General features: G+C 36.9%; 1 long non-coding RNA gene across 1 annotated transcript; it reads left to right on the forward strand.

Moving 5' to 3' along the window:
* The first annotated feature begins 8,868 nt into the window (after positions 1 to 8,868).
* LOC111925042 (uncharacterized) lies at positions 8,869 to 14,990 on the forward strand. The gene is made up of 3 exons (XR_002862027.2): positions 8,869 to 8,901; positions 9,990 to 10,086; positions 14,648 to 14,990. It is a non-coding gene; the product is annotated as an uncharacterized LOC111925042 (long non-coding RNA).
* Positions 14,991 to 16,958: the final 1,968 nt, after the last annotated feature.

A 16,958-nucleotide genomic window follows, 5' to 3' on the forward strand; every position in this document is an offset into this window, starting at 1 on the left:
ACAGGTCCAGAAGAAATCAAAATCATTTGTGCTTTGTGATCCATTATCAATCTGAAAACTTCAGAATATGATTTGAAACCAGACTTCCAGCTTTCTGACCAATGTCAGATAAGACAAAGTTCTTCAGAAATTAAGCTTAAGTAGTAGAACATAGTGTTTAACATGGCTTTATTGCATGTAACATACCCAATAACTGTTTTCACAGTAAATGTAGATGTTCTCCCAAACAGCAGCACCATTTATATATACTCTCCCTTCTTTCCATCTTTCCATTCTTTTCCATATTTTTTCTTATTTCTACATTTGATTCTTCCTTCCTTCTTTTAAAAGTTTTGGATGGAAATCTTAAAAATTGTATCCTGAGTTTATCACATCAATCAAGAATAATTTCTATATAAACCTCAAATAAACATGACCAAAAATAAAGAAAACATGGAATTAATAACTTCTAAAACTAAACTTGGAACCTTCCAGTCAAGCTGGTTTATTTGGATTCATTTCTGATTGCTGGACTACTTTTTCCTTGGGAACAGTAAAATCCATTCCTAACATGACATTTCAACCTTCTATGAAATCTTTCTTAATCTCATTTCTGTCCTGCACTAAGCAGAGAAAACTCAAATGCCAGCACCAATCTTGGCAACACACACCCAAAGAGAAAGTACACACTGAACCAGAAGGAATACTGCCAGCTGAGATTTCCACCAGCTGGCAAGCAGGGGAGCTGCCACAGCACAGTCAGTACTGGAGGTTTAAACAAGTTTATTGATCATTAGAGCAATTTTACTGCTATATCTCACATAAATTATGAGTAAAACATTACATGAAAATCTACAAGCCTGAAAATGTGTTTTGTGGATATACATGAACTTATTATGCAAATACAATAAATATTTTTGAAAGATAATATAATATATGCAATGTATTATATAAATAATGTGTCATAGTAATACACCTTATAAAAATATTCACTATAAATTTGTTATACATTTATGTTTATGTTTTTTATGAATATTATGTATTCATATATTCACTTCTAGAGAAAATAGAAATGTCTTCTGAAAGATATGGACTCTATAACATTTCACCAGGGGTTAGAATGGGTTGGATTTGCAGCAACTGTAGGTCAGCTCTGTTCAACTGGTTCATTTTAGTCACTTTAATTCATGTATTCTTAGTTAAGGATTTAGCTTTTTCTGTATGTTGCTCTGCTCTTTTACCAGGGACCCCATACAGAAAGTCAATTCCTGCATTTTTTTTCTATGTGCATTCAGGTCAGTGACTGTTACTTGGTTTATTAGACAGATTCTGCTTGTAAGTAAAAATACCAGACTCTTTTTTGCATTTCCCATTAACTTTCTGGCCTCAGCTCCATTTCACAAGAAATACTGTTTTTAAAATCACAAGATCTAATAAAAACTAGCTAAGAACTTACTCCTATAGTTACCATGTATTACATTTCCTCTCTTTCATTCTGATATAAAGAGATAATGTTGTGGAAATTAGGTCCACTATGCAGCACTCTATGTACACTGGGGGGAAAAAAAAAATTCCTTCTTTCCCAATATGAGCCCATAATGTAGCAACATGCTAAAAAGAAAATGTAATTCTGATTGTTCCACCTCCCAAGGTCACTCAAGGACAGAGAGAGACAATGGAACTGCAAAAGGCAAACAGGGTAAAGTAGATAACTGGAAGCATAGGATAAGTGAAGATTAAGTTAAGATTAAATGGGGTAGCCTGAAAATAAAAGAGATGAGTAAAAAGGAGCTGTGATGCTGGTCTGCCAAATCAAGAACATTATAAAGAATTTGAAAAAGCAACGATCAGTATTTGGTCAAATGCAACAATCAATATACACACAATGAAATTTATAGGAGGAGAAATAAAGAGTATTTTTTCACATTGCATGCATTTCATGTGTTTATAGTGTCTTAAGTGTAAAAAAATATGAATAAAATTAGAAGTGAACTAATTGAGAAGAGGTATCCAGATTATTAAGCATGGTGATTGCTTCTTGGACGTGATTATGGGTACAGTGGGACAGATATCCTTTTTTATTTTTTCCTTTAATATCTGCTGGTGCTCTTGGAGAAAGAAACAAGGTTAAATCTTTAGCCTGACTTGGTGGTTCTATCCTTTCACATTCTTAGGCAGAGCTATCACAGATAATTTTCATTAATTACTAAAGTGTTGATCAATGATGATGTAATTAGATGGCCTGAAAAGCTCTGTAAGTATTTTTTTTAATGGGGGAATTCAAGCAAAAGGTCACACTGAACTTGTATAAGTCTGAAATTAATTTTTTGTTTGCTTGTTTTATGAGCATGTGTTATTCTGTAGTTTTATAAGTATGCACAGGTTTAAAATACCAATGGTATTTAGGAAAATGGAAGAAAACTGAGGGAAAAACCCAAACAAACCAAAAATTTTTAATGGGATACTCTTCTGAAGCTTGCTTTTCTGGAACACACAGAGTACAAATAGCCACTGACTACTGGTGAATCACTGGGAGAGCTGGACTTAACAGTAGATCTCTAGTCAGAGTTTACTGTTTTCCTGGACTTTCCTGGATGGTGTTCTAGTTCTTTCTTTGATGCTCCTGTGTTCACGAATCACATGCTTTTAAAGTGTTTTTATCCTTTCCTTGAGGTATGCAAACAAAAGGAGAAAAGTGGTTTTTTAAAGAGTTTTTATCTCAGCAAAAGCGGGTGGCAGTGCAACTAATACTTACTTTCTTTAAAAAGTTTTAGAATAGGACTAGATTCAAGACTCCAGTGCTTGTGGCAGCTCACTCAGTTTTACCTACTACACATTTTTCCTGATAAATGGCAAAATCAAGATAATTGGTCTGGTAGACATTAGGTTTGATACTCCCAAATTTTTATTTATGTTTGGCTGAGCACATGGGAATTCCAGTAACAGTCATGTTATTCATCTCTTTCACAGTTAAGAAAGGCAGGATATCTAAGCTTTACAAGGTTTTTCCTGCATTCTCAGCAGAAATCCTGAGATGGAGAGAGAGCTGAGACAGGCCCTGACCTAAAATAAATTCTTTATGCTTCCCACTATGCCTATGTGTGCAAGCACATATCTGTTTCCCTTCTAATTAAAATGTAAATAGAGTAACTAAAAGTAGCTGTGGTTAAAATTTGATGTTAATCTGTAAGAGGGGAACAATGAAGCATCACATGGCTAGTAGCAATTGTGGCTACACAATGTGAGGTTAGTTCTGTGTCTGACAACACTTTAAGAAAATGACCGAATCCTACTTGAAATGCTGTTCTGGTTGAGACCTACAAGTCATTCATGGGTGACTGTGAATCTACACAAGTTACTTTCCCTTTGGTGTACCTAATCCTACCAGATCTCTCACTCCTAGTTCTGAGTCCTAAGTGGTAGGTCAGGTGTATTTCACATCCAGGGATGCCTTGGTTAAGCAATTTTTGTTCCATAGCTCAGCACGTTGAGCAAATAAAGTATCTCTGATTATGCAGAAGAGATCTGCAGATCCATCCTAGGGGAAATGGCAAAGTCACTGGAGAAGTGGTTTTGACCTTAAATCAGAGCAGTATAAGGGCTGATGGAGATGTATTTTGAAGGACTTCAAATTACAGAGTCAGTTTACTGCATGTGAAATTGCAGTGAAATGTTTGAGGCTGACCTACAGACAGGATGTCTGCTTAAATAAATAATTCAGACACCTCATGGAACAAAAGCTGCTATAAGGATTATACCTAAGCACATAACATCATCCTGTGCTCAGAAGTCTTCTTGCAACTGTCATTGAGCACATTTTGAACAAAGAGTTTTAGAAACATTCCTGCTATACACTTACAATATTTCAAGTATCATCTCATTCTTCTGCAGATCTACAAAAGTAAAATGTGTCAATTTGTGTGGCATTTATTATCATCCCAACCCTGGTACTGTGTTCTGCCTATTTAGAGGAAGATCTTGACCTCAAGCAAGCACATTTAAGTATTGCCGTTCAATAAAATTGATATAGGGATGTACTCAGTCTGTGTTCTGAAAAAAAGTACAATTGCAGAAGACAAGGAAGATCCTCTTCAGAAGGAAGGTGATACTTGAAAACACCAGTAACATTTTAAAAGGGATGAGGAGATCATCTGCCCTCACTCAGGCTAAGCATGTGGCTTTGTACCCTTGTCATATTTTGAAAGAAGAAATTTCATCTTGAAAAAGGAAGCAGTAGTTCAAAGCTAAAGCCAGAGAAGAAAAGAATTTTCCCTAACTGGAATTACTAACACAAGAATATTCATCACAGTTATTTTCTTTGAAAGAAATAAAAGAAAAAAAATAAGAGGTAGGAAGGAAAAGTGGTTCCAGAAACAGAGTTCTGAAGGGTAGCAGGAAGGCTACAAAGGAGATGGGAAGTTGTGAGCCAGGAAGCTGTGTTCAGCACTGCATTATTGCCTCTTACAATTGTCTCCTTTTACCAGAAAAGGCACTGAAATTCCTAGGTACTGTTTACATAAAACTGAATGCTTATATTTTAATTTTTGTACTTAGATTAACTCTCTTTGGTACACCAAACACACTCTGTGTTTCTCCTATAATGTTTGTGTTAGTATGCTTTTGCTATTTTCTCTTATATGTAATAGTTGCCAAATACTGAGAAGCAGAGAAGTTCATACTAAAGGTATGACCTTTGCCACCATTACTGTGTATTAGGCATATGTTCTTTCAAGAACTGGCTGATTCTTTAGTTGCTTGTTCACACCTTTTACTAATTATTTGCTTTATTATTAATGATAATGTGCCTGTATCCATCTTGTAGTTTCCTTTTTATTGACTGGAGTTAGTCCTCTTATTGCATGTATATATGCTCATGTATATATACATTTCTCACAGTTTAATCTCAGATGAATCATTTACTGAGACAATTTCTAAGGCCAGATTTTGCTTACAGTTTCATTTGACTGCCTCTCCCATTATCTTTTTTACCTTGATTCTGTAAAACCATTATACAACTTGTGCTCTACATGGTTTAGACTTTCCTCATGTGCATAGCTAAACCGATCTTAAAAATGCTTTCCTGCCCACCCCTCCCTGCTTCTTGAGCTCAGCTTCATTCCTGATTTCTCTACCTCCTCCCACCCATGTGGTGCACAGAATGGGGGTTTTGGTCAGTTTGTCAGATGCCTTTGCTATTCCTTCCTCCTCACTCTGTTCTCCAGCTCCAGTGCAGGGTCCCTCCCACAGGACACAGTCCTGCCTTAACTTCTCCAATTCTGAGTCTTCCCCGTGGGCTGCAGTTCTTAATAAACTGCTCCAGCCTGGGGCCCTTCCCTGGGTTGCAGTCCCTTCAGGACCAGGTGCTCTACAACTGATACTCCAGGGGCTCACAAGTCCTGCCAGGAGTCTGCTGCAGAGTGAGCCTGTCTCCATGGGCCTGCAGGTCCTGCCAGGAGCCTGCTGCAGAGTGAGCCTGTCTCCATGGGCCTGCAGGTCCTGCCAGGAGCCTGCTGCAGAGTGAGCCTGTCTCCATGGGCCTGCAGGTCCTGCCAGGAGCCTGCTGCAGAGTGAGCCTGTCTCCATGGGCCTGCAGGTCCTGCCAGGAGTCTGCTGCAGAGTGAGCCTGTCTCCATGGGCCTGCAGGTCCTGCCAGCAAACCTGCTGCAGAGTGAGCCTGTCTCCATGGGCCTGCAGGTCCTGCCAGGAGCCTGCTGCAGTGAGCCTGTCTCCATGGGCCTGCAGGTCCTGCCAGGAGCCTGCTGCAGAGTGAGCCTGTCTCCATGGGCCTGCAGGTCCTGCTAGGAGCCTGCTGCAGAGTGAGCCTGTCTCCATAGGCCTGCAGGTCCTGCCAGGAGCCTGCTGCAGAGTGAGCCTCTCTCCATGGGCCTGCAGGTCCTGCCAGGAGCCTGCTGCAGAGTGAGCCTCTCTCCATGGGCCTGCAGGTCCTGCCAGGAGCCTGCTCCAGCACAGGCTTTCTGTGGGGTCATGCCCTCTTTTGGGCACATACCCCTCTTGTGGTGGAGGTTCCTCCAGGGTCTGCAGGTGGATCTGTGCTCCACCATGGATCTCCACAGGCTTCAAGGTCACAGGCGCCTCACCATGTTCTACACCATAGGCTACAGGGAAATCCCTGCTGCAGCACCTGGAGCACCTCCTGCCCCTCCTTGCCCCCTGACCTCGGGGGCTGCATCCTCACTCCTCCCTTCTGGGTGCACATTGTGCAGAAACTTTTCCTCCTTCTTAAATACATTTTCCTAGAGGTGCTGCCATCATCATGGATGAGCTTGTCCTTGGCCAGCAGTGAGTCTGTCCTGGAACCAGCAGGCTGGCTGGCTCTGTTAGACACTGGGGAAGCTTCCAGCCACTTCTCACATATATATTATATCAAAAATAATCAATTTGTAGGAAACAAATGTTATGTTCCTGATCATGGGTCATGGAGAGCTAAACTATGGTTTCTCTTCAATAATTTTATTTTTGGTAGATCCTCTACAATAATCTTTGTAGTAATTCCTTCAGAATTAATACATCTCTGCATTTTAATAGCTGTACAGACTACAAGGAGGTTTCTATTTAAATTTCTTTTCTCTTATGTCTTATTTTCTTGTGGTATGCATGCTCTGTGTAGCTCTCCTTATATTGTGCTGGAATGGTGTGCAGGTCCAAAGTGCATTCTCTCTTTCAAACAATTCCCTTCTCTAACTGGCACTTGTATGCATCTAATCTTTATTTTATTCTTCAAAAAAACAAACAAACAAAATGAAGACATAAGTATGGGCACCCTAAGTTAAACTTTTCAGCTACTGTACAAACATTGGATTCTACCAGTAGTTCTACTCCAGAATTTTTATGCTGCAGGATGGATACCAGAGAGTCTGGCACACATGCAGTGCTTGGCATTAGTTATTCATTCAAATCTTGAATGTTTATAAATGTCTCTTACTGAATGATTAATGACACTGAGTCAGTTCCAGTATAAAGCTTAAATTCTCTACAATTTATTTCCTTTATATGCATCCTTAAGCCTGTCTGCTTTGACATCATATTCTCAACAACTTAGAGTGTACAGCCTGACCTGAGAAAACTAACTTCTTCACTTTCCCACTAGAAGGGTTTTGTGGACAAAAAGAAACTTTAGCAGGCAGAATTATCAGCATATGAGGGGCAGTCCTCAGTGGAAGCTTTGATATAGCTCAGTGAATAAATTTCTTATTAATTTCCTATTCCACAATGGATCAGGATGAAAGAGCAGTTTCTTCTTTAAAAACTGTCAAAATGCATATATTTCTAGGTAATTGGAAGAGCAACACATCAGTCTTGTGACTGAGCTGGGAAACACTGGACTTAGTGAAATTTACATCTGTATCCTGATCTGCAAAGCCCTCTTATTCCAACTCTGCCTATGTGTTACAAACACACTGATCCTTATCCATTGTAATTGCTTTATCAGAGTGAACATATCAGATTATAAAATTCAAACATCCTAAGACAAAACAAACCTGCAGTCACAAAAATATAATTAAAATGTAGGCATCATTTCCTGATGAGTGGTAGAAGGTGCTCAGATTATAAGTCCTCAAAGTACTTTTTTATGAGGTTCAATTTTACACATTAAATTGTGTAAAATTTTAAAAGGTGAAGGCTTTTGTCTTAACAAAGAGCTTGATAGGACAATTTTACAGACAAAAATGGTTAAAGTAACTGACTGTAATGTCAGAGGAGAAGAGAAGAGGAGGAGGAGAAGAAGAAAATAAGGGAGAAAAGTGGAGTAGGATGAGAGGTCACATAGGATAAAATAGCAAGGATAAGGTAATTTAGGAAAGAGAAGAAACTTAAAGGATCCTATCTTTTGATTTATTGCCATACACAGCAGAAGAACACGTAGGGTTAACAAAGGTTACGTAGCATTTGAAACCACAATATATCACACTACACCACTGTAAGCATATTTTTCAAACATTTAAAAGGCCACAAATCCAAAACACATTGTGTGTGTGAAACTGAAACTGCTTTACACTTTGCAGTACATGAAAAAGTGCATCATTTCAAATGACATTTGGACCAGCTGTCAACCAAAAAACTCCTTGTATCAGTTGCAGCATATTGGATCATCCTTTGTTGTCTGCAGCCAGGATGATAAAGTGTTATGGGAAGCAGCATTTAGAAAATCTTACTGTATTTCCTGACCAATTTGATGTCAGACAATATCCTGGAGGAGGTGACTAGAAGTTACTGGTTTGTGTAATGAATTTTTTTTTCAGAATTTCTCAGTTGCAGCCAGATCTATGTATATATGTAATATAACCATATCAGGTGCTTTAACTTGCTCAAGCTTCTTGGAAGTAAGGAAGCATTTAACGATCTTTTTACGAGTTCATAGCAACACTACCTATTTAGTCACCATAAGTTAAAAATTACACTCAGATGGAAAAGAAATAAACTTATGTGCCAATATTGCCATAACCACTGCAATCTAGTCTCTAATCACAGAACCGTCATTCCATAAAACTGACAACTGCAATGATGCTCATAGAGTTGTAAATGAACAATGCTGCTATCATAGAACTTTTCACAGAAATATCATAATGTCGCAGTTTTACAGAATTTATTTTAAGAATGTTTACAAAGCTTAAATTTACTATTAACTTAACTTTTTTTGACCTGAATCCTGGAAGAGCAAAAAATCAGCTCTTTATCTAAAAGGTGTATCAGATATACTTTAGAAGAGACCACTCTAAAATTCTACATGTAGAAATCTGACTTGCATAGAAATATTTAAATAAGTGCTTTTCTTCAACTAAATGCATTCTGTCATCATCATATTTTAAGAAATATTTTCACTACCATTCAGAGTAAAAATCTGTTTTCTATGTATTTGTCTTCTGCTTTTTTTCAGATGTCTCTGCTACACCAGGACCTGAAGTAGGTCTTGAAGTTTCTTTATGTATTTTTATTTGTATTTTCTGTTGTCTTTGCCTACCAATGCCTATTCATTAACTTATTTAATTTTGTATCTAGTTCTTAGATTATAAACTCTGTAAATGAAACTTCTTTCTGTTCTTACTGTTACTCCTTTGGAAGAGAGATAGAGCTACTAGTGTACATAACTTTATTAAAGGTTCTGTGTCCAACTACTATTCCCCATTCTGTTCCCAATCCACTTTTATAAAGATAAAAGTGCTGTGATTATTGCCATGATGCAATTGTTACTGAAAAGAGTGAAGAGAACTTGAAGAGATATAAGGAGAAAAAGTAAAGAAATATATTCCTGTGTGATTAATAGTTCCGCTACAGTTACATATAGATTTTCCAAATGTGACCTCTGGGTTGTCCTAAAGTTTTGTTGGTAGTGCTGCATGTCAGACAGAAAAAATGCTTTATCTTGTGCCTGATGATTTGTCTTGGATTTTTCTATACTAATAATTTTCTACAAGGTTGAAAGGCCTTTATTATTTTCAGTAAAATCAATGAACAAACAAAAAAATTTGATCATTTTTCCTTTATTCATTCTCAGGCATCATGCATATATGAATTATAAAGGGACTTAGGGAATATTTAATATAATATTTTTGTTTGATAAATAAACCCAAAATATTGTTTCTCCGTGCATGGATGATTAAACTGAGTATCTGAATTTTTGAGACACTTTAGATTTAGGATAAAACACATAAAATTTATTCAAGCTGACTGTTACTACAATATGATTGATACTAATATCAAGGGTAAAGAAATTCTCAGAAAATTTGGAAGTGGTGATAGGTTTGCGGTCTGTGTCTGAAAGGTTGTCATGGGAAGAAGCTATGCGGATCCCCTTTCATTTCTTACCTTTTAAGCCAGTTCAGTGTTTAAGCAAGATTTTACTGGAAGAGATCTTTAGGATTTGATCTTCAATAATAAGAGAATAATTGTGGTCTTTTTTTTTCATGTTTCTTTCTCTATACCTTAAAATAAATCTCTAGCTGACTTTGAACATGATTGAAACTTTAAGATTTCTGTTTCTTTTCTGACAGTTCAAGGTAGATAGAAGCAATTTCTTAGATGCAATGCTAGTCACTACTGTGGGATACTTCCATTGACCACCTTTGGCCAGGCAGTTGTTCAAGACAGGTATGTGAATACTGTCTAAAATTCCTGAGGGCACATTTTCCCAAACTGATCAATTTAAAGGTGGATATGACTATCAGACAGTTTAGACTGGTCTGGGTATTGAGACTTTAGAAATTAAGAGTTATTAAGCTGGAAAAGGTATATAGAAATGGCATGAGAACATGCAAAATTTTAAATTGTAAAATTTGTGAGGGAGAGATGTAAAAGTGCAAAGACCAGTTTTCAAAATCCCTTTATGCACTGCAATAAATCTCCTAATGACATCAGGACCTCTGTCTCGGCCAGCCAGAGCCATTGGATGCCATGACAACTTGAATCTTGTCATCCATGGGTGAGTGTGTCCTCACTGGGGAACAGCACAGGTACACAGAAAGATGGACACCCACATCTCCCCAGAAGGTGTGTGCACGTGGGATAACACCTATGGTCAGGAAAGGGAGAATTTGTGGCTGTAGCCTACACTGTCTGTGAGGGAATGTGCATGCAGTTCTATATGTGCATGGGTGTGAGCTACAGCATTTTGAAATTGCCTATAAAGTGTTTCTTAGCATTTTTTAAGCTTCTACCATGGAGATTTCTATATTGCACTCCTGATATCAATCCTAAATGAATCACTAATTGATTGCTAATTATGAATCATTAATAAATCAATAAATCATTTTGATCTTGAGATGGTTTAAACACACATGAATCAAGAGGTTTTTCTTTATGAAAATTTTCATTATGCTGGTTACATCAATACTTCAATAATTTAATTGATTCTTATAATAATTTCGAAAATGCATATATATATTTTTATATATAGCATATTTCATCGGTTATATGCATGTTCCTTTATGGAAAGATCAAAAGCTGTACAACAGTTGCCTCTTTGCTTTTGTCTTAAAAAAAGCAAGAAAAAATAAAGAGGCGTGGTGGCAGTTACTTGTGTCCTTGTTTAACTGTTAGGGCTAATGTTACTCTAAGAGCTGCAGGAAATACATGTCCTTATTAAATTTTCAAACTCTAAGACAGGAGTGTGGTCTTTTTGTGTGATTGAAGGTCTCATTCATTTGGATTTTAGGACACTGCCTGAAATTCTAAGGTAAATGTTCCACAATTTTAGACATTCCTACATTAAAAAGAAACAGCAATAAAAATTTTAATTTTAAAATATATATAGAGTAATAAGGTTTAATTCTATATTTGACAACTTTCAAGTCAAAAGGTTAATTTAAGTCCAAATCTAATCAACATAGGCACTATTGATTTTCATGACCCACGTGAAAATTCTGTGTAGATAACAGAATTAATTTCTTGATTTGCTGTAAATGTTGATAAAGTTTACTGAGATCTTAAAAGATTCTGAAGGTAGCTCTAAATATGAAGATAAAGCACTTAACACTTTTCCTCAGATCACCAAGAATTAGAGTAGCCATTTACTTATTCTATAGGACCCCTCAGAGTGTCTGTTTCATATATGTGCCAGGAGGGGTAAAATGTGTCCTATCCTTGTTGTGGGGAATCATAGAATAATAAAACATCCTGAATTAGAAGGGACTCATAAGGATCAACTAAAGGCAGCTCCTGCCCTGCACAGAACACCTAAGGGTTCACTCCATGTGCCTGAGAACATTCTTCAAGTGCTTCTTGAGCCATCAGGCTGGTGGTGTGAGGCTGATGGCTGTTCCAATGCCTAACCACAATTGGGGTGTAGAGATTTTACCTAATATCAAACTTAAACCTCCCCTGACTCAGCTTCAGGCCTTAGATCCTGTCACTGCTCATCAGAGAGAAGAGAGCTGTACCTGCCTCTCTGCTTCACCTCATGTGGAAGTTGTATACTGCAATGAGGTCTCCCCTCAGTCTCCTCTTTCCTAGGCTGAACAGACCACAGCTGAAATTGTTATGGCTTCCATTCTAGACTTCATCATCTTCACTGCCTTCCTTTGGACACTCTCTAACAGCTTCATGTCTTTTTTTATATTGTGGCACCCAAAGCTGCCCCCAGCACTCCAGGTGAGGCCAGAGCAGAGCAGAGCAGAGCAGGACAATCCCCTCCCTTGCCCAGCTGGCCATGCCGGGTCTGATGCCCCCAGGACAGGGTTGGCCCTCCTGGCTGCCAGGGCACTGCTGGCTCATATTCAGCTTGACACAGACCAGGAACCCCAGGTCCCTTTTGGTGATTCTGCTCTCCAGCCTCTCATTTCCAACTTTGTATAGCAAAAAACCCTCACCCTACTCTCTCTGCCCCCCTCCAAAATACCCCAAACACCACAAAAAAAAAAAACCAAAAAAAAACCAAACCCAAACAAAAACCCCACCAAAAACAAACAGAAACAACAACAACAAAAACCCCAAACAAATAAAAAATCCCCATGGAAATGGGGCTCAAACAAAAAGTGATAATATCAAACCACCATAAAAATTAAGGCAAAATACTGGGTCTTTAAAATGTCATATGGACAAGGAACAAGCATGTGAGAAAAGTATGAAGGAAAATACAGGAGTCAAAGACAAATCACAATCTTTAGATAAGCGATCCTACCAAAACCAGTGTAGAAAAAAAGACATTGAAAGATTATCTTTGGCTTACACAGAAGTTACCCAAAACAAACATATACTCCTATCAAATAAGTGTCTCAAAAATCCATTTTGTTCATACTACCAGGAAGATTTCTTTAGTTTTCTTTTCTGGTCAAATAAGTTTAATAAAATCTCTCCTCCATTTGAAGCATTCTTTTTTACTGGTTTATGCGAATGCTTTCATCTTTCTTACCTCTCAACAGTTTCAAAAACTTTATTGAATCAACTTTATTTAAATCAACTGAAGAGATTCTGTGGTTCTAAAATAATTATCTTTTGGTCTTTATTGTAATACAGTAATAGAAATTGTGTTTTGCACCTTGATGCAAAAATGTGAACTATAAACATGATACTTCCTTAATTGCATAAGGGTTTGGTTCATAGTCATAGTCACAGAAGAGCCATAGTAAGAATTTGATACTTGTTACTGTTAATTGTGATTTAGAGATTCTCTGTCTTGGAGACAGGACCAACAAAAATATGTTTTATTCTGCTTTTTATTTATGCTTCTTTGTAAATATTCTGGAGTTATATTAGTGCATACAATATGGAAAACTTCTGGAGAACTTGGCCTTTACTGAAAGTTTTAGCAGCTTCTTACTTCCCTTAAGATAAGAAATAACTGATGAATCATTTGTTGATTTACACTAATAAAGTTTGAAGATGCTTTTTTTGATAGCACAGTTTTAAAAAGCATTGTACCTTACGCATCACTTTTGTTTTATTTTTATGCAAACCAGATCACTGTTTCTATGCTAATCACTAACTTTTTAATGGAAAATAAAGGGAAGACAAAAGGAAGAAAGGCAACAAATATTTCTGTCAGATACTGACACTGAATATATTATTTTCATAGATGAATGTTATATGCATATATTGGCATGGTAGATGAATACTCAATATTCAATTGACTATATTGGAAAATGTATTCAGTGTTGTGGTAGGAAAGTTGAATAAAAATAGGGGAAGAGACTGTAAAATCACAGCTAATAGGGAGAGGCAAGAACTGTATTAGCATTAAGTGGTTAACTCCCACAAGATTAAAATTGCTAACATGACATCAGCAAAGAAAACATTGTTCTGTCATTTATATTGAAACAAAATGTGCTTGATGCCTCATAGGTGGTTCTTATAAAGGAGATTTAGTGACCTATACCAGATGTGCTCTTATTTATCAATAGGATAGGTAGTTAGCATAACTTTCTTTCTAATTGTTTTTGATTGAGAAACTGTGGAAAATGTAGAAGATGGTATCTTTCTAAAAAGTTAGCTGAATTAAATTTTTTAATCTTCCATTTCTGGTAGAGTTGTAAAAAGATCAGCTGTAATATTAAGAGATTTTGTAGAATCACTTGATATTTAAGAAAGGTTATGGGATAAAGTTTTGATAACATTAATTCATTGGGAACCTGTGGTGTAATTCAATGAGATAATGAGGATGACAAGAGGGGAAAGCCAAAGAGATTGCTCATTTCTTTCTAAGTAATGACCTACATTGTCCTTATATTCATTTTGCACCGCTGCTCTGAAAAGGAGACAAGTCAAATTTCTTAAAGTAAAGTAGAATCCATCTTTTAATCATAAAAATTACTTAATGCAGTTTCATTTTTATTTCTTGTGGTGAATTTCATACTACCTTCTGGTACTATGTTTGCAATTGATATGCAAATTTTTTATTAATGAAATGGTGATGTTTTTGAGGGAGAAGACACTACTTAATATTTACTGTAATTTCTTTTTTCACTTTTGTACCTTTTAGTTTAACTTGGCAGTTTCTGATTCGTCAGCTTCTCTCTGACTCATCTTTTTAACATGACTGGAGGTGAAAATAAGATGAAGAAGCTTGTGGGTCAAGGGATCTCTTACCAATTACTGTTGTGGGCAAAAGAGATTCAAGTTAGGGAAAATGAATGTAATTTATTGCAAAGTGGAATAGTGTGGCGAGAAACAAGAACGAAAACTAAAACACCTTTCCCCCACTCCCTTCTTTTCCCAGGCTTAACTACATTCTTCTATTCTGACTCCCACCCTGGCTGGCCCTGGGAGATGTGAAGAATGGGCATTGCATTTAGAGGAAATTGGAAGGCCCTGGCACCCTGTCTGCCATGACTTATTTTTGTGCAGAGAATGATGAGAAGATGTGGTGTAGTTGTGTTCTGTATTCCATCATGTTAGTGAAGCAGGCTTTTTTGAGTTGAAAAGCAGGTTCAGGAAATATGTTAAAAGTTCCTATGCATTCATGTATCTGTGAAGTATTTGAAGGCTCTCCTTAGACCTACCTGGATAAGCTGTGATATCTTGTATGGAGTGTAAAAAGATTCACATGAGCAAGTTACAAGGTCTTTTGGAATTCAAGAATTTGGATCCAAATTCAAGAATTTGGATCTTTGGAAACAAAGAAACCTTTGTTTCTTCTCTTTTCCAATACATAACTACTAAAGATTCTAAATAAATTTTAAAAAGTAATAAAGACAATTGTTAGTATTGTATTGATGCTGAAAAACTGATAATGATCTTTTAATAGAAGCTATTATTTGAAGCCTGTGTTGTATCAAACACACCCTTGTGCACTTGCAAGTTCCCTGCATGTCATGCTGTGATCCTTCCCAGCTAAACATTTCTAGGGGCACCATCAGAACCATTAGCGATAGTATTCTCTTTATCTACTGAGGAAAATCATTTGTATGATACATAAAATTTATATGATTCATAAATACTGTGGCTCACACCACAGTGATGGTGATGACATAATGAGGACTCTGTACTAAGACTAACAAAGTATTGTCAGTACCCCTATAATCAAAGGAGAATAAATATAATTTATCATACTTCAATCTACCATTGTGAAATTCTGCCAAAAGAGAAGTAACATTTTGTGAGCAGCTGCAGAAACATTCTGTATATGTGATGGTGATTAAGAGTAACTGTGTGACCTGAATTGTCTCTAATACTGTTCCACACCTAGTGCTGATATGCATTTGAGAAAGACTAAGATCAATGATAAATAATATGAGAAAGAATTTATTTTCATTTTCTGTTAATTTCAGTCTCTATAATTTTAAAAAGAGATTCTAACAACAGTTCCGTGACTTTGGTAGAAAAATACACAGACCTTAAATCTGTACTCAGTAAATGCATATTAAGAAAATTCCAATATATCCCTAGCAAAATTGTTTCATTAGTTAACAGCACTGATGTGAAGACCCTAAATTTCATGGTATCAATTCTCATGAGAAGTATGTCTTGAGGGGTTTTTTTCTTTTTTTTTCCCACCCTAGCTTCACCTTCCAGCTATTTTTAAATTTTTATTTTTTTTTTAATCAGAATGTTGAAGACTAATTTTTCCTTGTCATCTGTGCTGTATTGACTCCAGCTGGTAGCTAAGCCTTTATCCAGTCTCTTGCTTACACACTCCCCTGTGTTGGGATAAAGTTGAGCTAAGGATAGTGTAATAACTGTAGGGAAAGAATAAATGAAAAACACCCAGAAGTTATGCAAAGACAATCATTCACCACCTTTCATGAGCAATCTGATGGCCAGTCAGTCCCCAAGCTACTACTTTGGGAAAAACTCCATCGACCTATACCTGACACAATTTTATAGTTGATCATTGTGTTATATGTCACAGAATATGCTTCTGGTTAGTTTGGGTCAGCTGCCCTCTCTGTTTCCCCTCCCAGCATTTTGAACACCCCCAGCCTACTCACTGTGGGGGCAGAGTGGGAAGCAGGTCAGAAATCTAAAATACACAGCCCCATATGGGCTGCTATGAAAAAAATTGTTCCATCTGGGCCAGATATTATTCACTCCTCTTAAAATATGTCTTTGCAAAACTGATTTAACTGACCCTGTATGAGACCATGAAAGATGGCAAGTTGGGCTGCTGAAGAAGGGCTGTTGTAGCTCATTCTCCTGTTCTCACCCAGTTTCAGTTTTACTGAGTAGCCCCACTGGATCAACCCTATAAACCAATCTTTGACACAATTTGTAATATCACTAGGGAGAACAATACTTCAGGTTTTCTTGCAGGAACCTACACTCATTATTTTACTGAGTATGAAGATGCCCCTGTATGAGTCCTTGATTTGGTTTGTTGCTAGAGAAATAAAAACCACCCCATACCCAAACTTGTTCTTTTTCTATGCTGCTCTAACTTCCCAATGAAGTTGCTCTGTAACTTGCTTAAACATAACTTATGAATATAAAATTTAATAGATTATGTTATATTTGTGCATGTTCTATTTTTATATATATATAAAAATAATAGTATCATAACAGGACTCATGTTCACAGCTGTTTTTAGGATT

The sequence above is a fragment of the Cyanistes caeruleus genome, chromosome 1, assembly GCF_971803275.1.
Source record: "Cyanistes caeruleus chromosome 1, bCyaCae1.hap1.1, whole genome shotgun sequence".
Taxonomy (NCBI): Eukaryota; Metazoa; Chordata; class Aves; order Passeriformes; family Paridae; genus Cyanistes; species Cyanistes caeruleus.